This window comes from Trachypithecus francoisi, unplaced genomic scaffold (genome assembly GCF_009764315.1).
Source record: "Trachypithecus francoisi isolate TF-2019V2 unplaced genomic scaffold, Tfra_2.0 Lachesis_group3, whole genome shotgun sequence".
Taxonomy (NCBI): domain Eukaryota; kingdom Metazoa; phylum Chordata; class Mammalia; order Primates; family Cercopithecidae; genus Trachypithecus; species Trachypithecus francoisi.
Genome location: NW_022681468.1, coordinates 92,613,679 through 92,641,168, shown reverse-complemented (window position 1 = coordinate 92,641,168; position 27,490 = coordinate 92,613,679). Strand labels below are relative to the sequence as shown.

Below are 27,490 nucleotides of genomic sequence, written 5' to 3'. Positions count from 1 at the left end.
TGTATTTTTAGTAGAGACGGAATTTCCTCATGTTGGTTAGGCTGGTCTCACAATCCCGACCTCAGGTGATTCGCCTACCTCGGCCTCCCAAATTGCTGGGATTACAGGCGTGAGCCACCACGCCCAGCTTGGCCATGATTTTTATGAGAAATGACTGCTGCCTGAACCTGAGAAAGAAATGACTCCAGAAATGATCCCAAAACACTGTATAGATACTTCTAAATCTCAGGTGTAGCATTACCTAAACATAGGAGAAATAATGGTATATGTCACTATTTCTTTCATTTATTCATGTTTTCATTCATTCAGTAATTCATTCAACAACTGCTTATTGAGTCTTCAGGAGATAATCATAAAAATGACATCATTCCCGCCCTCATGGAACTTACAGTTTAATGGGAGAGATAAATATTATATAATCACGCCAATGAATAGAAAATTGCATACGATAATAAATACGCAAAGTAAAAGTAAGAATAAAGTGGAGCTTACAGTGAAGGCTTCATATAAACAAGTGCTTCAGTATAAAAGGTGTTGCAATAGAAGCCTTAAGAATGAGGTTATAGATAAGAATATCAGGAAAAACGAAAACATTTCCAAAAACAAGTGGAAAGGTCCAGGAGTAGGAAACAGCTTGGAAGTGAAAGAAATAATAAACAGGCCAGCATGCTTGGACCACTAGGACCTGGAGATAAAGCAGAACGTGATGAGACATAGGTGAGCAGAGCCACATCACATAAGGCCTTGCAGACCACACGCTTAGGTAGGAATTTTGGATGCCACCTTAAGTCTAGTGTAAAGCAGCTGAGGGGTTCGAAAAGCCAATGATCAGACCCACAGCAGCTTAGAGGGTGATAGTGTTGTCCCATTTTGAATAAGAAACCTCAATTTGTTAGGAAAGAAAAACACAACTGTTATATTTTTCCAACACCAACTAAGCAACCATCCTCTAGGAAAACACTTCACCTTCACTGGGGGAAAGCAAACGCTTCTTTACCCCATGTCCTGTGTGAGCCCAGCACCAGGCCTGCCAGCACTGAACGGAGAAGACCTGACACCAGGTATGACATCAAAGAGTTTGTTTGTTTTTGTTTTTATTTATTTATTTAGAGACAGAGACTCACTCTGTCACCCAGGCTGGAGTGCAGTGGTCACTGCAGCCTTTATCCCCGGGCTTCAACTGATCCTCCCACCTCAGCTTCCTGAGTAGCTGGGACCACAGGTGCATGCCACCATGCCCAGCTAATTTTTGTATTTTTTGTAGAGAGGTGGTTTCGCCAGGTCATCCAGGCTGATCTCAAACTCCTGAGCTCAAGCTATCCTCCCACCTCGGCCTCCCAAAGCGCTGAGATTACAGGCATGAGCCACCACGTCTGGATTTCAAAGAGCTCTTGATTCAGTTCTGAGAAACATTGACTGCTCTTGTGATAGCAAGCCATCTGCTAAAATGTGATAGCACAACTAGAAGATGCTTTATGGGGTCTGCATGAAATATAGTCAGAGACTGGTTCAAAGATCCCATAAAGCACTCATGCTCAGCGTCTTGAGATGCTGGCCTTGACCTCATGACACACTCCTGAGTCACTTTCCTATACCCACTGATCTGGTTAGGACCCACCCACGCCGAACCACAGCTCCCTGTTAGAGCACGTTGCTGTCATCGCTCGTTAATGGTCTTATCTCCTGCACTCAGCAGTGTGCTCCACAGAACAGGAAGAACATGCATCTTATTCACCCCTTTATCCCTAATGCCTGGTGCAATGCAGGGCACTTTTAGGTGCTTAGTCATGTTGGTGTGCTTCATTTGTGTTATGGTATGTAGCTACGTGTTGTAATTGTTGATTCATTTTTCTATCTCCTCCTGTGAGTTCTTCGCGAGTAGTATCCATGCCTCCATCTTGGCATCTCCAGTTTATCAAAGAGGCTGGCTCATAGTTGGCACAATTAGGATTGATTAATTGATTAGTTAATTAACATATGGATAAAGCAATTAGGTATAAAGGACTTTCCTAAATGCAACCAGCTCTACTTCGCTTTTAGTCAGTCACAAGATGCATAAAACCACATTGTCTGAGAATCTTGCATATCATCAATATTCATTGGTGAGAGATGCTTTCTTAACGCTGGTGTTTTATGCATTTCTACACGTTATTATACATCCCAGAAAAGAGTGCATGTAAAACTGCTGGAGCCTGAATAAATCCTCTAACTGAGTTAACACTATTGAATCAATTTCCTAATGTTTAGAATGTGCTATGGTTATGTGATATGCTTTCTTTGGGGAAAGCTGGGTGAAGGGTACAGGGGATCTCTCTGAATTATTTTTGCAACTTCAATGAGTCCTATATTATTTCAAAATAAAATGTGATAATTTTTAAACACTTTCTGATTTTTATATTTATACTTTTACATAAATTTTATATATTTCTATAATATCTAAAATGTAGTTAAAATGTCATAAATAATAATTAAATGATGTTATCATATATTACACTAGCATACAGGAAAGAAAATGCCCTAATTTGGGGCACTATTCTTTTTGTCTGGCTAGGTTGGCATTTAAAATATGCTAGGAGAGGAAGGAGATGCATTACTTTTGCCTGATTCAAGCATATTTTCGAAATGATGTTTTTATAAACAAAGTGCCAACAGCTATGATCTTATCTTCTCTCTTCTTTTTATCCTAATTCAGGTCAATAACAAGTATTTCTGCTCTCTTCTGCAGATTCTAGGTTTTGGAAGAGAGGATGCAATTATGAGCAACAGGGAACTGTTAGTGAAAAATTCACCAAGAAGTCAGAGAGTGCCTTTAAACTTCTTTCTACCCAGTGTTGTCCTATTAAGAAAATAATGTCAGTTTCAGAGAGCAATGTTTTAAATAAATAAGGCTAGCATTTACAGTATTGCTGGAGTTTTAAACTACATTTCAAGATCCCACTGTTGGTTACATGGATAACAATGTAGGTCATCACATCTAAACTCTGAAACGTAGTAGGCAATTCCTCTACTACCTGAGAGATCTGAAAGCCACCAACAAAAAAAATCCATACAACAGATTAAGGTAAAATTTCAATATATCTTAAACTGCTTTAACATGTAAGTTCAACACCCCCCCCCAAAAAAACCCTCTTTTAGCATAAAGAGCTGCAGTTTCCAATTCTATTCAATTAATTAGCTTCCTGTAGTCAATCAAATGAAAATTCTGAAATAGCCTGTAGATGTCATAAACCTAAAGTCAAATTCAAAGACGAATGACATTCTCCCATACACTTCCTTCTTTTCTGGAAACTGCAAACTCATTAGTAGGTACATCTAAGAAGTATACCTGCCCAGAAGTCCCTGTAGTTTTGTGATAACGTATGTAAAGTAAGTTCAGCTCAAGGTATGGCATGGTAGTTTCATCCTACAGACCCACCGGTTTATCCTGGAGAGATTCTGAAGGACACAGTAAAATAACCAGGTGCAAAGAAAAGAGTGCCTCCCTGCTTGTTAAAGCTCATTAGAGAAGGGCATCCATCTTTACTTCTTCAGGACAATATCCATGAACTGTAAAAATAGAGTTTTACTTAGTAAAGGAAAGGGAGAATAAATGCAAGAATTTTTTAGGATCTGGCATATTGAATCACGAATCAAAGAAGAAGAAACTATAATTACCTCTCATTCTATCGAACAGAGAAATTTCTTCCACACAATCTTTTGTGTGGTAAGAATAAAGCTTCATTCCAAAGAAAATCCAGTTAAAATATCCCAAAAGAAATAAAATACAAGATCCTGCAGCTCTTTAATGCTTGCTACTGGCCAAATCTTGCAATTAGAATCAGTCACTTTAAGTGCTGAAGTCGTATAATGCTAATAGATCACTTTATAATGTGAACAGTTTTTTAAAGTTGTATTTAATTTTCCATCATTACAGTACTGAATACTAGTAGTGTCTGTCCATTCTGATATAGGTTCTTAAGTCTCCAAAGGGTACCGACTACTGCTTGCCTAGGCATTGCTTAATTCTGGCTTTAATTCTCAGAGGCCTGAATTAGAGCTGTAAAATGGACTGTATTTCAACTTTCTCCCTAAATGTGTTTATTTTTATTCTCAAACCAAATGATGAGGGCTCCTTTTTATTTCATAATTATTTTATTTCAAAAAATATAAATTGGGGTGAAGTGTATATGTCTGAATGTGTGTGTGTGCACATGCACACATGTGTGTGGTTTTCTTTAAGAAAATGAAATGAACCAGAAAATAAGCCCTTAGCAGTAACCTAAGAAATAAAACAAAATCATTTACAACACATGGGATTGTTGCAGGATATGTCAAGATTAGATGGTTTTAAGGGAGCTATCCTGAATGTGGAAGCAATTATAATGAAATTCATGACTCATTAGCAAACATTCCATATTGTGTTTCTCATTTCTGGGTCAATGTTACTAGGAAATATAGACTTAAGATTTAGATGTTTCACTGACTTCAATGCCAGATTATAGATAGTTGGACTGTACAATGACATAAAGCAAAGACTCCAGAGTTTTGAAGTTTTTCACTTCTCAGATGTAGGCAATTTGGTCTTAAGATACCTATGAGCAAAGTAACTTCAAAAATGTATTGGTAGGAATTAAGTTGGTGATAGAAGGATTGTCTGTAAATGTGAAGAATTACCTGGTGCAAATGCATATACTGGTGGATGACGGTGGGGATTTTGCCTGCACACTGCTTGGTATGCAAAATGGCTGGTGAACTCAAGTACCCAATACTGTACGTAATGGGAACCAGATGTCTAACAGAGAGAGAAAAATATTTTATAGCAATAAATGTGACATTGACTCTTAAAGGGTTTGCTGTTTTTAAACAACTTCCCAGTCTTACTTTCCCTCATATTTTAATGTAGTTTAAAGTAGATTGTGTAAGGAAATTATTTTCATATTTTAAAAGAAAAAGTATTTAACTTGCCACTAACTTATAAAATGCAGACATAAGGAGAAATGATCTGAATAAGATAATTTTGGAATTCATTCATTTACCAAAGCACTATGCTCAGCAATGCAAAAAAAAATTAAGGCAAATAAAGCATAATTCCTCCTGCCCTTAAGGAACTCAAAACATACTAGATGTGATAAGATGCACACAGCTGGATGGGGACATGGCACAAGCAAGCCCTGGGAAAGACACTCAAAGTGCTTCAAGAATTCCAAGGAGGAAAAGAAAAGGCGATGCAATGGCCAGCAGGTTCCATGAAGGAGGGTCCCGCTGATCCACCCTGCTCAACATCTCCCCCACCCGCCCCTCCTCTTCACAGCACTAGGCCACCTTGGTGAAGGCCCTCCTGCTCTCTGGCCAATGCTCAGCAGCTTTGCTCTCTCAGTGTCCCCACAGTCTCACCCCATGCAACCCTGACTTTGCTGCCAGGGTAGTTGTTCAGAAGCACTAATCCAGTTGGGAAGTGGGGTACCCTGATTATTAGATTGCAAGCTCTGTAATGAAGCTTGGGGTTCACTCCCTGCTTTGATGATATTGATTGTGACCTTGGAGAAGTCACTTAACCCATCTCCCTCGATCTGCTTTTCCGCTTCCCTAATAGCAAATGTATTATATGCTTGGAGTCAGGATTTCATGAGCTGCTGCACACCATGTGCTTTGCACAGCGTCAGCATGGAGTCGGGGCACTGTTGGAAACTCTTTTAGCTATTATCTGATCAGTCATCCAATCTAGTTTGTTTGTTTGTTGGAGACAGAGTCTTACTCTGTTGCCCAGGCTGCAGTGCAGTGGCGCAATCTTGGCTCACTGCAACTTCTTCCTCCTCTGCCTCCTGGATTCAAGGGATTCTCCTGCCTCAGCCTCCTGAGTAGCTGGGACTATAGGTGCCTGCCACCATACCTGACTAATTTTTGTATTTTAAGTAGAGACAGGGTTTCACTATGTTGGCCAGGCTGGTTTCGGACTCCTAACCTCGAGTAATCCGCCCACCTTGGCCTCCCAAAGTATTGGGATTACAGGCGTGAGCCACCCTGCCTGGCAGAGGAACTCATTTCATTCCCTGGCTAAAAGATCAGCCATGCCTCTGTTGCCATGGTGGAATAGGGGCTCATTATTGTCAATTCTTTCGTTTTTTCAAGGTAAGACAGAAATCTGTATTTTTTACCTAAAATCTCCAGTGTTCATTGTTTTTAACTAAAGAGAAAAATCAAATACTATAACTTTAGAACAACTAAAACCCCCTGGGGACCAAGTGGCTAACTGCATGCAGACCTTGGCTCATGGAATGCCTTATTCTGGGATTTCCTTACAGGTGCACACCACCAATCTAGCAAATTTAACTGGCCCTCTAATTGTTTGCACATCTACTTCCCCAACAAATTATGCTCTTGAGGATAAGGATCATGTAGGGTTACGTTTGTCTTTCCAAGGTGCCTAGCAGAGTGGGTGGCTCAAAGAAGCATCTCACTAAACTTCATATTGATATTTTCCAGAGCCTTGAAGCCAGGGAAGGGTCTGCCGATGGCAGGTCATTCCAGGCACATCAAAAGATAAAGATGTTCATATTCCAAATGTCCCTGTTTCTAGAAAGATTTTACAGATACTGTAAGCCTTAGTCTACATCTGACTTCCTTAGGACCATCTGGAACTCTTCCTATGATGGCTGCAAAGCCCTCTCCATCATTAGCAACATTCCAGCCAGCTCTCAAAATATAAACCTAATCCATAAATCTAGGCGGTATATAAACCTAATCTATACCTGACATGTAAGTGAATAGCTAAATGAATTAATTAACTTTACCTCAAAGAGTCCCAACTCAAATGTCAGATGTGACGTTTTAATTTTGTTGGAAAGTGAACATAGACCACATCCTGGACTCAGAAAGAAACATGTTTTCTCTAAATCCGAGGCCAAGAAGAAAATGGTTAAGGCTAGGGTGGTGGATAACACTGAAGATTCAGAGACAGTCATCCTAGTGCATGTTTTGTGTTGTTGTTGTTTTTTGTTTGTTTGTTTGTCTGTTTGTTTTTGAGACGGAGTCTTGCTCTGTTGCCCAATCTGGAGTACACTGGTGTGATCTCGGCTCACTGCAACCTCCACCTCCTGAGTTCCAACGATTCTCCTGCCTCAGCCTCCTGAGTAGCTGGGATTACAGGCACCCGCCACCATGCTCAGCTAATTTTTGTATTTTTAGTAGAGACAGGGTTTCACCATCTTGGCCAGGCTGGTCTCCAACTCCTGACCTTGTGATCTGCCTGCCTCAGCCTCCCAAAGTGCTGGGATTATAGGCATGAGCCACCACACCTGGCCCCTAGTGCATGTTTTAAATAATTTTTATGTCCATAATCTTTGATCCAATAATGCAACTTCTTGGCATTTTTCTCAAAGAATAATTATGTGCAAATATTTGACTGTAAGGATGTTCACTGCCGTTCTGTTTATAATGTTGAAAATGGAGGCCAGGTATGGTGGCGCATGCTCCTAATCCCAGCACTTTGGGAGACTGAGGCGGTCGGATCACCGGAGGTCAGGAGTTCAAGACCAGCCTAACCAACGTGGTGAAACCTCATCTCTACTAAAAACACAAAAGAGGCAGGAGAATTGCTTGAACCCAGGAGGCAGAGGTTGCAGTGAGCTGAGATCGCACCATTGCACTCCGGCCTAGGCAACAAGAGTAAAACTCCATCTCGAACAAGAAGAAGAAGAGGAAGAAGAAGGAGGAAGAGGAGGAGGAGGGGGAGAGGGAGGAGGAGGAGAGGAGGAAAACAGAAGGGTTTTTACAGGAGCAATAACAGAGTATTGGTTTCATGATTATAAATAATGAGAGGTGAAATCTACTGAATCCTCACTTATGTGACAGAAAATGTGCTGTGAGCTTTAAGAATCATTACATCATTTAACCTTATTGCTGTGCCTATCTTACAGAGGAGGGAACTGAGGCATAGGGTGTTTAAATAATTTGCCCAAATCACATAGCCAACAAGTGTCAGGGCGGGGCATTTGAACTCAGTATTCTTTAACACCAGAGCTCAAGTTTCTCCCACAAATTGCACTTCTCCCATAAATATTGAGACATCCACAATAGTCACTGTGCAGCCATGAAAATTATAATCTAAGAGGACATATGATGACTCAGAAAAAAACGATGATGTATTTTTCAGTGAACAAAGCCTGTGCCTATCATTCTGCACAGGCATTGTTAGATGAAAATATCAGAATCCCATAGACACTGCTCCATTAAAGACGAATATGAGGTAAGGATGCAAGGCTATTCCACAAAATTCCCTGCAGGGATCAGGGCCAGGACATAAGGAGTCTCTGCCCCCAGATCTCTGCCATCTCTTCCTCCGCTTCTTACTGTCTCCTCTACTCATCTCTTGCAAACCATCTTCTCCACTACAGCTTTAGCTTTCAAGGAACAAATTCTAATCCCCTGTTGATACGGTTTGGCTGTGTCCCCACCCAAATCTCACCTTCAATTGTAATAATCCCCATGTGTCAGGGGAGGGGCCAGGTGGAGATAATTGAATCATGGGGGCAGTCTCCCCCATACTGTTCTCCTGATAGTGAATAAGTCTCATGAGTTCTGATGGTTTTATAAAGGGGACTTCCTCTGCATAAACTCTCTTGCCTGCTGCCATGTAAGACATGCCTTTGCTTCCCCTTTACCTTCTGCCATGACTGTGAGGCCTCCCCAGCCATATGGAACTGTGAGTCCATTAAACCTCTTTCCTTGACAGATTACCCAGTCTTGAGTATGTCTTTATTAGCAGCACGAGAATAGAGTAATACATATGCCAATGTGCTATTATAGCACCAGTCCTTCATATACTCTAATTCAATCCCAGGGAAAGAGCAGGGACTAGTCCAGCTGGGCCAGATGTCCATGCCTGTTCCAATCAGCTGGGGCCAGGGAATAGAGTTCTGTAGAACTGGTTCAGTAAAATAGGAAGTAGCTCAGAGGAAAGCACTGACCATCTATTGATAAGGCAACAAAAATGTTGCCTTATCATAATTAGATATAAAAACCATAATTAAAAAGAAAAAGGATGAGAAAGGCCCACATTAAGTTGTTAACAATGTTTCTGTCTACAGTGTTTTTTTTTTCTTATTTTTGCTTGTCTGTGCATTCTAAATTTTCTAAAGTGAACATATATCACTTTATACTAAGAGGATAAAAGAGATCTAACCTACATGGGGATTAAAAATGGATATCCCTTGGCCAGGCACAGTGGCTCATGCCTGCAATCCTAGCATATTGGGAGGCCAAGGCAGGCATCCACTGGAGGCCAGAAGTTTGAGACCAGCTTGGCCAACGTGGCTAAAAATATTTGTATTTTTAGTAGAAAAAATACAACATTTTTAGAATTTAGTAGAATAATACAAGATTTTTTTGTAGAAAAATACAAAAATTTTCTATTAAAAGTACAAAAATTAGCTGGGTGTCATGCCACAAGCCTGTAATCCCAGCTACTCAGGAGGCTGAGGCACAAGAATCACTTGAACCCGGGAGGCAGAGGTTGCAATAAGCAGAGATTGCACCACTGCACTCCAATTGGGGCAACAGAGCAAAACTCTGTCTCAAAACAAAACAAAACAAAACAGAAACAAAGAATGAGTGCTATTAGGAGACTAAAGGTGCAAATCAAGATTAAAGGTAATTTCAGTGATGATGGAATATAGTAAATGCTTACCAAAGAAAGGTTAGCGGTTGAACAGCAAACCCCACCTCAAAGCCTTGGATTGGAGCAAGCTTCATCATGAAGATCTCAAAGCTGTATCTAGTGGAGATGCCGGGCATTGTGGCACCAGGGCCCACCATCCCATTACACTGTGCTGGACAACTGGCTCCTAGGATAAGACAAGTCAGAGCAGAGAAGGGCGTGAGTCACGTGGAATATAAGATAGGATTTGAGGAGGCAAGAGACCGTGGCCATAAAGAAGGAAAACAAGATGAAAATGTATATTTCAAGCAGTTGACTGAGGAATGAGACAAGGGCAGAGACAAGTTCACTGGTCTGAAAAACAGCAATGGAGTAGCAAGTAAGTAGGGAACGAGAAGGGGAGTTGAATCTTTTTCTTTTTCTTCTTTAATTTCTTGCTCTGTCACCAGGCTGGAGTGCAGTGGCGAGATCTCAGCTCACTGCAACCTCTGCCTCCTGGGTTCAAGCGATTCTCCTGCCTCAGCCTCCCGAGTAGCTGGGATTACAGGTGCCCATGACCACACCCAGCTAAATTTTTGTATTTTTAGTAGCAACTGGATTTCACCGTATTAGCCAGGATGGTCTTGAATCTCCTGACCTTGTGATTCTCTCTCCTTGGCCTCCCAAAGTACTGGGATTACAGGCGTGAGCCACCGTGCCCAGTCCGAATCTTTTTCATGCACAGAAAGGATAAAGTCACAGAAGAAGAACAAAAAAGGGAAGGTTTTTGGACCATTGCAGGGTGATGTAATTGAAATAAAGGATAGTTGGTCATACCAAGGCAGGGCAGAGGAGGATAAATAAATCATTGAGCACAGTCATAGGAGTTTGAACAAGGCAAGTAAGCATCCCCACTCCACAGTGAGGGAACCTCAGCCACTGCTGTCCTATTTTCCTTCAAAGCTCTCCAAATGATCAGTGGCCACAGGTCTTCCCAAGTACACTGTGCCTGTGAGGTATACGAATGCGAGGGTTCATCTTGCATCCACTTGGTACACGTTCTTCTATCACCTCACTCACCTGGTGAATGGGTATTTATTTTATTACTTTTCACAGAATACTTAATTGACTTTGATAGCTCCAACGAGATTGGAGATTGGAAGCTCCTGGAGATCAAGAGGCTGGGAGTAGCTGACACCATGATTGGACACTTTAGCAGTTTTAAGAGTTTTAAGACATGTCCACGAGTTCTTTAACACTCCTCACATCCAGAGGAGGTATCAAAATGCCCTGCCCTTGAATCTGAGCTGACCTTAGCGATTGGTGCACAATAGAAAAGGTGACTTGGTAGGTCAAAAATGATCATTCGGGCCAGGTGCAGTGGCTCACGCCTGTAATGATAGCACTTTGGGAGGCCGAGGTGGGCAGATCATGTGAGGTCAGGGGTGGGAGCCCAACCTGGGCAACATGTTGAAACCCCATATTTACTAAGAATACAAAAATTAGCCGGGCATGGTGGCGGGCACCTGTAATAGCAGCTACTCCAGAGGTTGAGGTGAGAGAATCGCTTGAACCTGGGAGGTGGAGGTTGCAATGAGCTGAGATCACGCCACTGCACTCCAGCCTGGGCAACAGAGTGAGACTCCATCTCAAGAAAAAAAAAAAAAAAAGGATCATTCAGCCTCAACCTTACTCTCTTGGGACACTCATCTTTGGAGTCCTGAGTGGCCACGTAAGAAGTGCAAGGATGAGCTGCTGTGAGGAAGTTCGGATTACATGGAGTGACCCCGTGCAGGGATTCTAATTGACAGCCCCAGCTGAGGAGTTGCAGCCATGGCCAGCATCAGCCAGCAGACACGTGAATGAGGCAGCCTCAGTGATGACTCCAGCCTTGGCCACCACCAGACCTCATCCTTATCTTCAAGAAAGACTGTGTGGGAACCACCCAGCTGATCCAGTCAACACTTAAAACAATGACAGATCATCATAACTTGATTATTGTGGTTTTAAGTTAATAAATTTCAGGTGGATCTGTCATGCAGCAATAGATAACTGGATTAGAGTTGGTTCTCAATACGTTTCCATTAAATTTCATCCAATAGCAGAAAAGAGAAGGCAACATTGTCTCTTGATTTTTTTCTCCCTTTTTGTCTAACTATTTTGTTCCTTGGTCAGTCTCTCCTTATATCCTCTCTCTCTCTCTCTCTCACTTTCTCTCTCTCTCTCTGCAGATTCAGAATTCTCCCCTTTTATTGTGGCCATGGAAGCTGGAGAAAACAGAACTTCCATCCAGATAGCCAGGGCTCTCTCTATATATCTATAAAAGGCCTCTGTTTTCTCTCTTTTGGCATAAGGAAACTCAATTCCTTTGTTTTTAACTGCTCCCATTTCTCTGTTCTGTACTGACTTTATTCCTCCTTCCTGAATGATCTTTGAGTCTTCTGTGTACTTTTTAGGTTGTAAAACAAAGAACAAGACACCCTACCCCAGTGATGATCTTGGCTATAACATTACCCTCATCTGGAAAGTGCTGTTATTTTTGGCCACCTTCGGATCTTCATGTAGCTGTTCCACCCCTCTGCTGCAGGAGCTCCAACTCACTTCCCCAGGCAGTCCAGGGGGTCTGCAGACAGCAGCTGCATCAGGAGCTTGAGTGGGAAGACAGCAAGCCGGGTGGTCAGAAGACTCTCTGTGAGGATGCGGCTTCAAATGAAGCAGTGTAGGCGGGAATGCATGAACCCTGTGGCCTGGAGGCTGCCTGGCTCGCCTGGAGTGACTCATAGAATGGTCGCTAAGCAGCTGATAAAGTATAGAGGCTGAGGGAGACCCAGAAACTGGACCGGAAATCTTCCCCCACCCCCAATGTGAAAGGACATCTGTTCCATCCGCATTGCCCCTTAGAGGTAGCCTGACCACCGCCTGAGAGTGTTGCCCTGGGGCAAGCCCAGGTGGGCACACATCGACCGGTTCACACCCTTGCTCAAACACACAGCATCCTGCATGAGCACAGAGCTGCTTGGCAGAAAGAGGAAGAAGCCAGCCCCCAGGAATGGCAAACATGTTGTGAAAAGGACCACGGGCAGGGTTGGCCGGGCGAACTAGCAGCAGGCCAGGCAATATCATCTCAGGTCAAGGAGAAAGCTCCATAGCCAAAAATAGCCACCCTTCCCAGTTGCCACAGTGTCTAAAATTATACCATTGGAGATTTATTCCTTTGCACACCTCACCTTTGCTGGGGGCGGGTCCAGGGAGGACCCATGAAATGTCTTCACGTTAAGGTGCAAAAGGCCTGGCAGCTCCACAGAGTTATTTGGGGGTGGGAAAGGAGGGAGATGTTGAAAGGGCAGGAACAAGGCAGAGGAAGTGCTGGGAAGGGACAGCGTTGGGCAGCTTCTCCTATTTCAGAGTTTTACCCTGAAGGAGCTTAGCTGGCAGCTACATCATAAAACTGAGGCCTAAGCAATTTGCCAGTGAATTTGAACCATGCATGTAAACAATTCTAATAATTTATTCCTTGAAATGTTTCCTATAATACATTATTATGCAGAGCTGCACATGCCTGTACTTCAAATTGCCTAAAAGGGGGGCGGGGGGGAACCATACATTAAGGGACAATTAAAAAGAATAACAAGAGGCAACATGAGGAAACAGCGTGTGCATATGCCAGTCAGGCTGGAACACAGAGGGAGCTGAAGGCAGCCAGGCAGCCCATTGCAACCAAAGGCTTGGTTTCTGGGGGAAGATTCCTTCGGAAATTCAGGCAAGGACTGTCTTTATAGGTAGAAGTTTGGATAACCTGACCCTAGAAGATTAAGCAGTAAACAAAATAAAAGCAAACAATCACTATTCGAAAGTCACATCCAGTCCACTGCATCAATACACAACAGCTCCATTGTAAACGTTCCTAAGACATAGATAAGAATTTCAGAAAGGTAAGTCCACCCTGCTTAAGCCACCTCTGAGACAGAAAGCTAAGTCCCATGGATGCCCTGGTGGGCTTTAGGCAGTGGCAGGGATAAAATAGGGAATGGAAGGAAACAGAATATGAGGAAGGGAGAAAGGGAAGAATGAAAGAACAGAGCGTGACAGTGGAAACAGCTGGTTCCCTCAAGAATAACCACACCTCTACACCAGTTGGCAGTTTAAAAAGAACTTCTACGTTAACTTTGCCTTCAAACCTCCAACTCCTGTGAAAGAAGGAAGTTTACTCTCATTTTTATAAAGGAGGGTTCTTTGGATTAAAGCAATTAGGTAACTTGCCCAAGGCCGCACAGCTGGCAAGCTGGGGACCATGGTCAGGTCTTGAAACCCAGTCTAACTAACTACAGCCCCTGCTTTGTTTATTCCCACAGTGTTGGGAGTTACAGAACACGGGGATTCAAGAAATGATCCTCCTGAATCTACTGAATAAATTCCTGGTGATTTTAGTAACTAAGGCTTTCCTTCTCAACCTTAATTCATTTATGCACTCAACAAATAATGATTGAGCCTCAAAAACTACTGGGCATTGTTCCAGAGCTGGAGTTCACCTTCATGGAGATTTCACATAGGGGGCCCCTTGACGGCTGATGGCAACTGTCCTCTTTTCAGAGAGCCACTCCCTGACTGTGCAATGCAAATTGGCTCCAGCCACTCTTTCAGTCTTCCCATAATACTTATTACCATCTGAAACCATGTGGTTCATAGATTTATTCACTACACTACTGCTTATCTCCTTCTCTAGAAAAGTAAGTCCTTCAGAAAAATGACCCAGTCTTATTTGAAGCTGACTCTCTAAAATTAGAACAGTTCCTGTACATAATAGATGCTCAATAAATATTTGTCCAATAAATGAGATTGAATACCAAGGAAAGCTTTTTACCAGTGCCTATTACGTTCACAAAATAGTGTGAGACTACTTACATAAATCATTTCATTCAATCAAGATTATATATGCCAAAACAGGAAATATATGAAGAAAATAGGGGTTTAATATTAGTGAAGAAACTGCTTGGAAGAAATAAGGGTCAATTTGAAATGTTTCTATACTGTGCCACTTAATGCAAGAACAAGGGCTATTTTGTGACATTAAAAGGCAACAAATTTAAAACCAAGAAAAGGAAATACTTTTTAAAGCAGTGTATAATCTACCTGTGGAATTCAGTGCCGCAGGATATTATTGAGCAAGATTCAAGAAAGGATTAGACATTTATATGAATAGGAATAATATTGGCAGTTACACTAACTGGGTTAAAAAGTTACAAGGCATGTCCGTCCTGGGCTCCAGGGCATAGCTGTTCACCAGCTGGAGTGAGGAAGGAATGTCCCACTGGGATGGAGCATTGCAGAACTGGCCAGATGCACAATGGTTTGTATTTTTGCCGTGTTCTGTAACACAGGCAGGGACCACTGCCAAGGGGAAGTTTCTAGAATAGATGGACCAATGACCTCTAAACATGGTGTTTCTGTCTTCTCCTTGAACAGTCCTGAATAGGAAATGGAGGTTGCATGTAAAGTCTTTTGGGATTCGTACCTGAGAATTTTTCAATTTCAGAAAACAGAAATGGTAAAAACAACTTCCCTCTTCCTAATGACGAAAATATTACATGGAATGAAATCATGCCCTGCCTGTAATCTTATTAGCAGCACAGCCAATAGTGCCAGGAGGCTGCCTGAGCGCTTCCAAACTTCGGTGTATTGGAGTCCTTGTAGAATCTCATACAAGGACATCATCTACCCATGTTTTACATCCATCTATCACTGTGCCTTATGCATATGTGCTTAACACAGGTGTTTAACGAAAATGCATTTCTGCAGATGTGAAAAAAAGCCTCTCATAATGCCGTCCACTCACCTAGCAAAGCTTCTCTCTTTATTACAGAGTCATTCACACTGCCAGGCACAACCTTCGATTCTTGGTGATGTATGCCATACATTTTTTTCATTCTAACATGAAAAATCCAAAAGGCAGTTGTTAGCTATGCAACGAAATACAAGTGTTCACAATGGTGTGATATCATATTAATGAAAACATCAAAACTAAATGATGCGTTATACTTGCTTACTTTATCGACCTCAGTTTTCCAGGTGCAGGTAACACTCTGAAGAAACTGTATCAGTATTTAAATTATTAGAGATACAGGCCAGGTATGGTGGCTTATGCCTGGAATCCCAGCACTTTGAGAGGCCCAGGCAGGTGAACCACTTGAGGTCAGGAATTCAAGATGACCAGCCTGGCCAACATAGTGAAATCTCCGTCTCTACTAAAAATACAAAAATTAGCCAGGCATGATGGTGTGCGCCTGCAGTCCCAGATACTCGGGAGGCTGAGGAAGGAGAATGGCTTGATCCTGGGAGGCAGAGGTTGCAGTGAGCCAAGATCACGCCACTACACTCCAGCCTGGGTGACAGAGTGAGACTGTTTCTCCAAGAAAAAAAAAAAAATTATTAGAGAAAGACTTTCCCCAAACTGAGGTGTAAAGAACATTCTGCAAGCCAAAACAGAAAGGGAAATTTTAGTTTAAATCTTGAACCAGCAATATACCTGAAATTTTCAAAGTTTCCTGAAAAAAAAAAGATTAAATTAAAATACATACAGCAAATCTTGTATAAATGTTAATATGTATGTTTTTCTGGAGAGAGAGAAAGAGAAACTATAGATTCTATCAATATCTTCTGCTATGTTCTCACACAATATAAGTTAAGAAAGTTAAGAAACACTAATCTAGGTTCCAGTCCAAAAGAAAATTCTCACCTAAGTCTGGACAAAGTCCTTTCAAAGTCCTTTGCAACTACATGTAAGACTAGTTCCCTTGAAGTTTCCTTAAATTAGCAGAATAATATCAACTAGATTCTCTCGGTCGAAAATTACTCATATAGGGCCTAATTCCCATCCAGAGGGAAAAAAAAAAACTTAAAACATTTAAGTGTCGAAGGCTACCTGTTATTTCATTAACTGGTTGCAAATAAGTTTTTTTAGGTTTGGCCATTTTCTCAGTCTATGCTTTCCTAGTTATTTTTTCATGTGGTTATTATAAGAGAAGAGCTTTTCTGATTTTTGTTTGTTGGTGTGTTTTGTTTTTGTTTTTTTTGGTTGTTAATGTTTGTTTTTTACTTATAACCACATATTATGAGGAATGATAAGGTGTTATAAATTAATAGTATAAGCTCTGCAATCAAATTAGGATGGGTTGAAATCGCACACCAGGCTCCAAATGAAACAATTAGCCTCCACAGGCCTCTCTTTTTTAATCTGTAAAACGGAGATATAATAATATTTACCACACAAAGTCTGTGTACAAAATAAATGAGACAATGCCTATAAAACATGTGGCATTGTGCTTGTCATATATTAAGTGGATGATAAATATTACCTAGTAGTATGTATATTTTGCCTATGTATTTATAAGCATTAAGAGTGCATATCCTGTTTCCTTATTATCACATAGTTATCTTGCATTTTTATGGGCCCTTGATACACACTGCAAATGAATTTCCAAAAGGGTTTTGCTAATATATCCTATCATAGCAATATGAGAGTGTCAGTTTTACCACTCCTTGGTTAAAAATGGGAATTACTATCAACCAGGAATAAAAGAAAAAGACCAAAAAAAAAAAAAAAAAACGGGGAAAGAAAAGAAGGCAAGAAAGAAAAGATAACTTAAAAAAATTTTTAATGTGTACATGTAAGCTTTTGTGTTTCTATATCTAGGAAAAGAAATCTGTGAATGGTCAAATTTCCATTTGACATCAGCCAGTTTCTTTCCAAACACTTTCTCAAAGTGTTGTACTTCATCTTTCAAAAAGCCTCATCCTACAGTCACACACCTTGTAGTTTTCCGGCTGAGTGGACTCACAGAAGGGATCCATGGTTTCCTGGTTCTCTGCCAGATGTCCAGTGGTCCCACGAAGGCCAGAGATTCAACTGCCTGCCACCCTTGTGAAGATGTTGCATACAAGACGATTCCCAGAGGAACTGGGACCTGGTGAGGCCAATATACAAATATTTTCTTGTAAGGTAGGATAATGCAGAATGAAACAGCCTACATCTGACCACAAGTCATGGGAGGTGTAACCCAAGGAGGCTTATCACCTGAGCTCTGAAAGGGATAATCTGAGAGGAACAGTTGGTTTGTGCAGCTTTTCAAGAAACTTAAATAATACCTGGTTTTGTGGGAAGAGAAAGAAGAAAAGAAAAGAAAGAAAAAGACCAGGCATGGTGGCTCACGCCTGTAATCCCAGCACTTTGGGAGGCCAAGGCAAGCAGATCACTCCTGACCCGGAGTTCAAGATCAGCCTGGCCAACATGGTGAAATCCCATCTCTACTAAAAATACAAAAAATTAGCTGGGCGTGGTGGTAGGTGCCTGTAATCCCAGCTACTTGGGAGGATAAGGCAGGAGAATTACTTTAAATGGGAAGGTGGAGGTTGTGGTGAGCCGAGATCATGCCACTGCACTCCAGTCTGGACAACAGAGCAAGACCCTGTCTCAAAAAAAAAAAGAAAAAAAAAAGGAGAAAAAGAAAGCAAGAAAACACTTTAGTTGTGGGTACTGGATTTACTGCATGTCAAAGTGGGGAGATTGACAGTGTTGACTTGGAAATATTCTAATTCTAGGCAGCCAAATGGAGGCTTTTCCTCACCCTCTCCACACCAACATCTGGCAGGTCCCCTCTTTCTTTTAAAACAGTTCCTGAAGAGGCCCAAAATTCATTTGATGTCTGTATGATTACTGTTCCAATAAGAAAACTGTGACCTCCCTGATTTTTTGTTTTGTTTTGTTTTTTGAGACAGAGTCTCCCTCTGTTGCCCAGGCTGGAGTTCAGTGGCATGATCTCGGCTCACTGCAGCCTCCGCCTCTTGGGTTCAGGCAATTCTCCTGCCTCAGCCTCCCAAGTAGCTGGGACTACAGGCATGCTCCACCACCAAGCCCGGCTAACTTTTTGTATTTTAAGTAGAGATGGAGTTTTACCATGTTGGCCAGGATGGTCTCGATCTCTTGACCTCGTGATCCGCCCACCTCAGCCTCCCAAAGCCTCCCTGCTTATTCACACAAATCCCCAGATGAGAACTCTCTTCCAGATGGATGTAATTTATAGGGCTGATTCAACAGCTTCTCTTACCTTAGTTACCATGAAGGACTCACATTAAAATGCTTAGAAAAGATTAGAGTTGGGCTCTTTTGACATTTGCTGGTGGTGTGGATTATCAGCTATATTCCTGAATCTGGTGCTGGCTAAAGAGGTTGAGAGGATTTGCACTCCAAGATGGGACCACTGGCATGACCTTTTTCCTTGGCTCTGTGGTCAAGCCACCCACTGCTCCACTTACTACCTGAGTGACCTGAGGCAATCATTTAACCTCTCTAGACCTCTGCCGCCTAATCCAGTACATGAAGATAGTCACACCTGCCTTGCAGAGTTATTGTGAGGGAAGCACCAGCTTCTGGTACATGGGAGATTTTATTTATACATGAACATATATATGCGTGCATACACACAGATGTGTACTTCAGTTTTTGAAAATCATCTCCATCTTTCTAGTTCACAAGGTGATTTTTGAAAAGTCAATCAAGAAAAGAAGAAAAAAACCATTTTCCTCTCCAACAAGAAAAAGCAATTAAACGTCAAATATTAACTGTTCCTGGGAGTGAATTTTTTTAATGGGTTAAAGGCTTGGCCATTATAGACCTCCAATATGTAATTTCTAAGAAAGGACCAGGTAATATATATTTTTAAATTAAGTGGAAGACAAAATGCTGGAACCAGTGAATCCATTCAGAAAGCACTTTTTTATCCATTTTCAGTAGCTTCCCAATTGCATCATGCCTTTTAAGAGGCCCAATTTGTTTAACAGCATTTTATTTTAAACCTTTACTTGTGAAAAGCATTGATTTATGATAGGCTGATTAAAGCAATGGTGTCTTAAACAATAATGATTTCAATTATAGGACTTTCACCAACGTGCATTATTCTGATTTGCTCTCCATTCTTGCCACATTTTTATTCACAAAGGAAGGGGTAGGGATAGGTGATATAATTTTGAAAAGTCCCTGGACAAATTTAATATCAGAAAGGAATATATAGACAGATGGACTGATGTACCTTTTTTGATTATGTGAATGTATTGTATTTTAATATGCTCTGATAAACTCTTCAACAGCTCCCTGATGAGCTCCTACTTGGTATCATTAGGGTTATTTAGTGCTTGGATTCGGCTCAATTCCCACTGGAGCCACACTGAGGTTGTAGAAATGTGCACACTACAGATTCACTCCAAGCCTAGCACTTAGAGTCTTCTCTTTTTGTGAAGCTGGAGAAAACAATTAAGCTCACACTTAGATCTTTAACTTGTTCAAAGCCAACAGCCATAGAAAGGCATACTAGGCTCACGTGGTGGCTGGCGCCTGTAATCCCAGCACTTTGGGAGGCCAAGACAGGTAGATCACTTGAGGTCTAGAGTTCGAGACAAGCCCAGCCAACACAGTGAAACCCTGTCTCTACTAAAAATACAAGTTAGGCAGATGTGGTGGTGGGCACCTGTAATACCAGCTACTCGGGAGGTTGAGGCATGAAAATTGCTTGAACCCAAGAGGTGGAGATTGCAGTGAGTTCATGCCCCTGCATGTAGAGACATGGCGAAACCCTTTCTCTACAACAAATACAAAAATTAGATGAGGATGGTGGTGCTAGTCCCAGTTATACGGGAGGCTGAGATGGAAGGATTGCTTGAGCCTCAGGAGATAGAATCCACAGTGAACTATGATCTCACCACTGCACCCTAGCCTGAGCGACAGAGTGAGACACTGTCTCAAAAAAAAAGAGAAAAAGAAAAAATGTGAAGTCAGCCTGGAGTCCTACGCCACAGAATTCAGTGTATCCATCTAAATCTAATTCAGAACGCAACCTAACATGGTGGGGCAGGGTGGGGGCACAGTGCCGGGGGCAATCTATCACATTTATTAATAATGGCAACCTGTGAAGGAGCCCTTCCTAATGGGGGCTGCTATTCCTAATAGTCACTATGCACGGCTGTTGACTAAACAGTGCCACAACTTCGGAATTTAGAAATTCATATTGTTATGCAAAGTTGAAGGTTCTTGATTTTAAAGCGTGGATAAATACTGGCCCAATTCAGCCTGCAGGCTGCCTGCACAATGCTCACTAGTTGGTGTACAACTGGCCAATCAAGTTATTGAACAGAAGATAGGCCCAAAACAGCACCATGCTCTGCAAGAACCTCTTTTAAAATTATCAAAGTATTTCAGTTCATCTATTGTGCAAACATTTAGTGGGAATCTATTATGTGATAAGAACCATGAGTGGAGTACTGGGAACACAAAAAAAGAATAATATCCATTAGCCTTCAAGGGGATGACAGTCTATCATTTACATATATGAACTATGAAAGATTTTGGGTTAAAAAACTAAGGAGAAATTCAGTCTAACATTGAGTCCCAATTCATCACGTTTATTTTTAGTTAAGAACCTCCTTTTTACCCTTTAGGTAAATTAGTTTGTCCCTATGCTCTGCTTTAAAGCGTCATTTTAATTTCAGAGCTAGTCCTGTGAATACCAAAGTCCATGTAGGATATATTCCTCTTAAAATCCCCAACAGCAATTGGAAGGGAAAATTCCAATCACACCTTGATAGAATTTTTCTCCATCAAATCAGCTTTACAGATTTCTTAATTAGGCGCTGATACTAACTGAGCCCTCGCATGATTTAAATCTAGCTTTTAATCTCAGCTATTCTATGCTGCTGTAGTTTTTATGAGAACTGACCAGCAAATGCTTTATGCTTTAATCTCTCTGGAAAATCACCTTAATAATTTCTTAAACTTTTGGGGGGGCAATAGAAGTCCCAAGATGCAAATGAAGGCATTGAGGTCCAGCTATTAGAATTTGTGGTTTAGCACTTGAAAAATTATGTGCCAAATTGCTTTACAGAAGAAAATCAGATCAAAGTTAAGATTCTGTTTAAACTTTGTCAGTATTTCTCAGACTCCCTTTTTAAATGCCTTAAACGTGCCTCCATTGAAATGTATATAAACTTTTTCTCTCTTCCTTTCAATATGTTGTTGCCATTCATTTCCTTCTCTGATGGCATTGCCTGAAGGAAAAGCTCTCACACATCACCACTGCGGGCAGGATATGGAAACAGCCAAAACAGGTGGTGCACTGTGCTAAGAATCGGCATTGAATTGATTTAAACACAGCATTTGATACATTCTCTACCTTAATAAGAGACAATTACAGGAGACCTCATTTCCTTCGCTGCATGAAAGTCCCAGCCAAACTTGAGTGTACAGTTCCCCTTTCCTTCCTCTTCTTCTCAGCCCATCCCCATGAAGTTCTTCCCAGCGAGCATTAAATCACAGGTAATGTGCTCTACCTGCTCTGGACACTGGATATTGTAAAGCATCAGAACCTTTTTATTTGCTTTACAGGGATGACCATTCTCCTAAGGTCATTGACTTTCTTAATTAGAAGCTACTTTGAGGCTGAGCACAGTGGCTCTCGCTTGTAATCCCAGCACTTTAGGAGGCCAAGACGGGTGGATCACGAGGTCAGGAGTTCAAGACCAGCCTGGCCAAGATGGTGAAACCCCGTCTCTACTAAGAATACAAAAATTAACCGGGTGTGGTGTCGGACGCCTGTAATCCCAGTTACTCGGGAGGCTGAGGCTTGAACCCAGAGGCGGGGGTTGCGATGAGCCCAGATGGCATCATTGCACTCCAGCCTGGGTGACAGAGTGAGGCTCCATCTCAAAAAAAAAAAAAGAAGAAGAAGAAGCTATTTTGACAATTCTCCTCCAAACCCTTTATGTGACAAGTAAAGGAGAAAAGAATGGGAGAAATGAAGTGACCTGCCCAGAGTCACACAGCCAGTTCCTGTGACTGCCGTGGTCTAGCCCTCTCTCCACCTCCTCTCTCTGCCATCAAAGGAATAACAGTTCTCAAATTGGAGTTTTATGTAGGCCTTACAATCAACACTAACTTATTATAAAAATACGAATGGGCCCTTGTTTTATGTCAAGTGCCATGCCCATCTTCAGAGACTCAATAATGAACCAGAAGCATTCTAATTCTGATCCAATCCTGACCTGCTAATGACTCTTCCTCACTGAACTGCTTCACAGAATCACTCTTGGCTGAACATCACACAGAGTGTGAATGTGGAAAGGAAACAGAACTTTCATCTCAACTCCTCCTCATTTTACAAAAGAGAACACTGAGGCCCCCAGAGGTCTTAAGAGTGAGTTCATGTTAGAGGTAGGCCTAGAACCCACAGTGCTGACCACCCAGTGAAACTCTTTTCACTTCAGTACATTCATCTAATTCAGAATGCATCTATCATGGGGCCCATTCTATCACATTTATCATACAAATGTCCTTTGTCATTTTTCAGATAAGTTTGTTTCTCCCTATGTCTGCTTTGAAGCTCCATTTTAACTTGAGAACTAGTTCTTTAACTGCCAACATCTACATAAGATACATTCACATTAAAATCACCAACAGCAATAGGACGATGGTCCCTGGGACCCAGAGTTTAGGCACCTATGCGATGGAACTACAATGATTAGCAGTGTGCCCAGCAATAGCACACACTCATACCTCTGAGATTCAGGGCTGATCCGAGGAAGTGGTATCATAAGCTGTGGTCAACAGAAATACTATGATGAGTGTTTGGAGTGTCCTCATACTAATGTAATGTTTGGACTCAAAACAGATATACTGAAAATACTAGCTACAGTTTATATATTTTTTCAATGATCTTGCAATTCAATCGTGTTGGATAATTTCAGCTGACACTATAGATGGAAACTGGACCCATTAAAGAAGGAGTTAGATCTTCTATTTTTTTTTAAAAATGTGATCTTCCAATAAGCGGCCTCTGGACATAACTACAGAAAATTAACACAATAAGTAAAGCATTATAGAACAGCTATTAACTGATTATGATAATAAAAGCCAAATGGGGGCCTTAATTCTGCCCCTCTGGGAAAGCAGGACAGATAAACAATAGAAAAAACAAAAAGCATGGAATAAAGGATAATTGATTTTAAACGATAACACAGATACCTGCCATTATGTTTTAAAAAAAATACAAATCTCTATCTTCATTTGGGGAATGATAGGGGTAAATTCTTATTTCACCTCATTAAGACTTAAGTTTGATACTAATAGGAGTGCTTTCCAGCCTAACAAATTGGAAAAATTAAGGGGTGCTGACAAGGAGGTTCTTAAATGCCAGGCACATGGCTATAATGACTAAATTTACTGTTTTACCAAAATTAGGAGCCCTTCCGGTCTCCCTCAGAGGAAGACAGAATCTAAACATTCAGAGTTCATGCTCCATCAGGGTGGGACAGGAAGTAGGATCCAATAAAGTCAGCAGTCAATGCAAAGGCCAACCCTGACAGAGGAGAAAAGAGAAGACAGGGTGTCTACTACCTTGGGCAGAGGCTGGGGAACCTTTTAATGGCACCCCAAGTACAGTAATGCCTGTTGACTAAATCCTAAACTTCTTGAGTATGTTTGGGGTCAGTTATATGTAGAAATTCATACTAAAGTCTTCATTTGTTATCTAAAACATGGTCCATGTTCCTGCCTTCAAACCTGGCCAGAACCTAACAGCTTCTCTTTTAAGTGCCTGCTTAGGTGCCAAGTGTCCAACTAGATGCTTTCCAGAAGTTGTCTCTGATTCTTACATTATCCTTGCAGGGGAAAGATGTTCAATTTAGAGTTGAGAAAATGGAAACTCAAGGTGATATACAGATGTGTTTGAGGTCTCATGGTTTTTAAGCCGTGGTTCGTCCCAAAGGCCACCTCTACTTGGAGAGGTTCACCATTCCACCTCTCCACGTGTAACCAAACACTCTTGCTAAACATTGCTGTTTTTCCCCTCAGTCTATTTTCACATATTGTTCTAACCAGTCTAACCCATGGAACCAATTCTTTTTGCATGGCACATACAAAATCCAGGTTATTTTTACTTTTCTCTGGCAGAAAGCCAGCATAATTCAAATGAAATAACCATTCCTATGTGAGAAAAAAGTTTAGCATTTCCTAAAACGGAAAAATAAAATGTCTTTTATGCAAGACACTAATTTTTAAGGTGGCAGAAAATAGCGAGGTAGTTTCTTATGATTTGCTAAATAAATCAAGGGTGATTCCAATTTTTATTGTTTTGGTCCAAGAATTGAAGGAGAGTTCTCCTATAGTGAACCATGGGTGTTATGACTCAAAAAGAAGCCATCAGTAGATAAGTAATGAGGCTGTGTGTATAGAGATAGAACATTCTTGTATACAAAAAGGGTAAGACTTATTCAGCACTGAGCAGGGAGAACTGGGACCCATACATTGGGACTAGGGTACAGAAGGTTCAGGAATGGAGACTGAAAGTTGAAATCAAAAACACATCTATGGGCAAGAGCTTATCAAAAATACAGTGTATTCCTAGCAGTGAAATATTAAAAGCCTTCCTAATGAAGAATCTTTTTAAATAATTTGGAAGTTGTAATCCTTTGCAATAAGACAGGAAAAATAAAGAAATTACATAATTTTGGGAAAGGAACAGAATGATCATTATTTGCAGATAATAATGTTATCTACCTAGATGATTCAAGAGAATCAAATTGACAAATTATTTGAATAAGAAACCAGTAAAGTGGCAAATATGAAATAAAAATGCTTAAAATGCTTAAAAAATATTGTTGCTCAGTGAAGTCATGAAACTGAATAGGGAAACTGCATGCACAACAGCACTGAATAAATGTGAGATTGTATCGAGAAACTACCTGAAGGAACTACAACTTTACAGAAGTTCATATGAAAAGATTGATGAGAAGGCATGGTTTATTTCCACATGAGAAAACCCAGTTTTAAAAAGACCTCTAATCCACACACATTAATCTATAAATTGTACTCTTGCTCTCTCTTTTTTGTTTTTTTTTTTTTTAAATCAGAATCTTTCTCTGTTGCCCAGGTTGAAGTGCAGTGACTGTATCATGGTTCATTTAAACTCCTAGTCTCAAGTGATCCTCCCACCTCAGCCTTCCAAAGAGCTGGGATTATAGGTGTAAGCCACCGTGCTTGACTTAAATTGTATTTTCTAACATTTAAATTTGAAACTTGATGCATTCTTATGGAATAACTAAAAGAAAGCATCATCCAGAATACCAATCTTAAAGAGGGAGAGCTTACTTTACGAGACATAAAAACATATTCTTGAATTACAATAATAAAAAGGGAGAATTTTGGCAAAAATGATGGAGACAAAAAGATAATAAAATAAACATGAAAACACATAAACAGGCCCAAGAGCATACATTTGAATCAATAAGGAAAATAAATTCTATTAAATAGATTCTTATCACAATGACCAAAAAAATTCCAGATAAATAAGAGATTTAAATGTTTCTATAAATAAAAGGAGCCACAAAAGCACTAGTAGAAAATATTGGTTAATACTGACTTTACTCCGGGATGGGCAAAGCCTTTTAAAACATAGAGCAGAAGGAAGAATAAAGGAAAATATTTATGTACTTAAATTCATCGACATATATCCATTAACAATTAAAAACCAAACGACAAAATGCAGAAAATGTTTGCAATATATGATAGTGAGAAAGTTAATAAACTTAATATGTAAAGAACTTTTATAATTTAATAGAAAATTAATGAAAATCTCCTTGGAACTACAGGGCAAATGTTAAATAAACAAATATTTTAAAAACCATGCAAAATCACCTACACACAAAACAAGACAAAGGGTCAAGAAATGTAAAGAAAGTTAGCATCACAAATAATCAACATAATACAAAACACAATGGGATGCTATGTTTCTTATCTTTTGGGGGGAAGAGTTAATGATGGTTCCTGAAATCTGTATTTGTTCATATGCACCCTGAGTGAGAATATAAATCGGCAATTTTGGAGGGCAACTCTACAAAATGTAGCCAAAAGTAAAATAACAAAACAGAAAGAAGGCTTTGACCCATGATTTTCACATACAATAATTTATCCAGAGGAAATGAAGATACACAGGAAGATTTTATAAAGGCAACAAGTTACAAATGGTATCAATGTCTGACTAGAGGTTAGAGGAATGAATGAATTAGAGCCTCTATAGATAAGGAAATGCAATGCTGGCACTGAAATCATGTTTTGGAGGCTGGGCACAGTGGCTCACACCTGTAAATCTAGCACTTTGGGAAGCTGAGGTGGGTGGATCTTTTGAGCTCAGGAGTTTGAGGCCAGCCCAGACTATATGGCAAAACCCCATCTCTACAAAACAAACAAACAAACAAAATTAGCTTGGTGTGGTGGCGCAGGCCTGTAGTCCCAGCTACTTGGGGGAGCTGAAGTGGGAAGATCACTTGAGCCTGGGAGGTCGAGACTGTAGTGAGCCCAGATCACACCACAGCACTCCAGCCTGGGTGACAGAGTCAGACTCTGTCTCAAGGAGAAGGAAAGAAGAAAGAAAGAAAGAAAGAAAGAAAGAAAGAAAGAAAGAAAGAAAGAAAGAAGAGAGAGAGAGAGAGAGAGAGAGAGAGAAAGAGAGAAAGAAAGAGAAGAAGAAAGAAAGAAAGAGAAAGAAAGAAAGAAAGAGAGAGAGAGAAAGAGAGAAAGAAAGAAAGAAAGAAAGAAAGAAAGAAAGAAAGAAAGAAAGAAATTATGTTATGGAATAGTTTTAACAAAATGAACAAATATTTACTATGACTTATCAAATGGGAAAAGCAGCCTGCAAAATAGTACACTACAGCAGGGTCTGCACTGCAGTTTCCAAACACACAAATACGTATGTGCAAAAAAATAGAGGAAAAAGATTAGAAAATGTCTATCAAAGTGTTCACAATTATTATATTTAAGTGGTGAAATCAGAGGCAATTTTT

At 40.7% G+C, this 27,490-nt stretch overlaps 1 protein-coding gene across 3 annotated transcripts in view; it reads right to left on the bottom strand.

Annotated features, from left to right (window-relative positions):
- LOC117070159 (centromere protein V-like) overlaps positions 1 to 27,490 on the bottom strand; it is a 202,403-nt gene that overhangs the window by 143,714 nt on the left and 31,199 nt on the right. For 2 of the 3 annotated variants that reach the window (XR_004431804.1, XM_033188891.1), the window contains exon 2: positions 17,233 to 17,574. The gene's annotated coding sequence lies outside the window, so the exon portion shown is untranslated. Of the gene's footprint in view, positions 1 to 17,232; positions 17,575 to 27,490 lie in introns of those variants that run through there. The other variant, XR_004431805.1, reaches the window with a different exon arrangement.